This window comes from Amblyraja radiata, chromosome 12 (genome assembly GCF_010909765.2).
Source record: "Amblyraja radiata isolate CabotCenter1 chromosome 12, sAmbRad1.1.pri, whole genome shotgun sequence".
Classification (NCBI taxonomy): Eukaryota; Metazoa; Chordata; class Chondrichthyes; order Rajiformes; family Rajidae; genus Amblyraja; species Amblyraja radiata.
In genome coordinates, this window is record NC_045967.1 from 21,491,317 (window position 1) to 21,492,911 (window position 1,595).

General features: G+C 39.2%; 1 protein-coding gene across 1 annotated transcript in view; it reads right to left on the minus strand.

The window, feature by feature from the left end:
• The window catches only part of LOC116978996 (interleukin-13 receptor subunit alpha-2-like), a 31,364-nt gene extending 30,745 nt beyond the window's left edge, over positions 1-619 (minus strand). Inside the window, exon 1 of the mRNA XM_033030355.1 lies at positions 487-619. The gene's annotated coding sequence lies outside the window, so the exon portion shown is untranslated. The remainder of the gene's footprint in view (positions 1-486) is intronic.
• Positions 620-1,595: the final 976 nt, after the last annotated feature.

Here is a 1,595-nt window from a genome sequence, read left to right on the forward strand (position 1 = left end):
TCTAAAACATCACCTGACCAAAAAAATAAATAAATGGGAATCTTTTCCGCTGATAAATGACTGCACTAATGCATTCACGAGATGACTTATCGCGCAACACATGAATCACATTGCATTAGTCACTGGCGATGTTTCCGAATGTTACGCACATAACACTTCGGGATGGGAAACAAGCCAGTATTATGAGGACTAAACTATCGATTCAAGTAGCAGAGCGGTCCATATCCCGTACCGAATTAAATGTCAAAAACAATTAACGTTAATGTTTCCTCAATTACCTTTCTGTTCAAGTTATACCATGGCAATAATAACGTATCAATATACAGAGGCAACCAAAGCCACGGATTTTAAATATCATTGCAAATCCGTTTGTTTCATGGAATTAGTGTATTTACAGTTCAGACATTTACTACTATTGTTTCATCAAATATATAGGATACAATTGAGTTTTCTCGCGAATGGTACGTATCAAATAAAGAAGCTCACCCTGTGTGTTCTTGGCTGGGCGAACGTGTCCCCTTTGGTTAACCTGACTGCCGACAATCCGACGTTATGATAGAATCTGTGGGCAACTCCCTCCGATTCCAAGAACGAGAGATTTTGGCGAGCTTGTACTTATTTATATAACACAATGCTGTCAGGGAATGGGATTCAACTAAATACTTCCTCCCGCCGCATTAATACCTTAAAGCTTACCTTTAAACAAGTGGTTGAAATCGAATTAAAAATACAGGTCTCCAAAAGCAATAATTTAATCCGAACATAATAGCGTGCGGGTGCCTGTCTGTCTGTCTGTAGTTAGAAGCGAAACATGTGTAAGAATAATTGATTACCCTTAGTGGGACGACAAGGGGATGGTAATTATTTCACATTGTGATAGTTGGAGGGGAGCCTATGGGAATGGATGTTCCTCTCATCACCGGTGCTGGAAGTTACAGATTTGGGAGAGGCTGTCAGAATTGTCTGGGCAACTAGAGGACTGGAAATGTAGAGAGAAATGGATAGCGTTGCAAGTTACATCCAGTGCCCAGTAAATCAGACCAGATAATGTCGTGGTTTAAAGACTCAACGTTGGATAAGATGACACAGACACGTAGAATTCTTCAAGAAGACGAAAGCCTTTATTTGCAAACATCGGCTGGAACATTCAGAGATGACACCACCTGTCCGTTCTCTAATTGCTCTCGGATTCACAGAAACAGGCAGCTTTTTATTAGTTTTCCAGCCATATCTTCTCCACCTTATCTTGCATGCTGTACTCCTCTTGCATCAATCTATCTTTGATTCTAGTATTCTCTGTCTCGCCACCATTAACTTCCGACCTTGGTTCAGTCTTTACATTTCCCCTCATATCTCTTCCTCTTTCGGCCGCCCTCAAATTCCAAACTGTTACTTCTAATCTCCCAGCTATGTCTACTTTGTCACCATTATGCTTTAGCTAAAGCCAAGGTTATACACACCATTTCATACTGTTACATATTAGTTTATGTTTAATACAAAGATGTAAATGTATTTATTAAGAATACAAAGGTGCAAAAGTAGAAATAAGTAACTTATTTAGCGTCTTGCTTACTAGAAACATTATTTAATTAAGT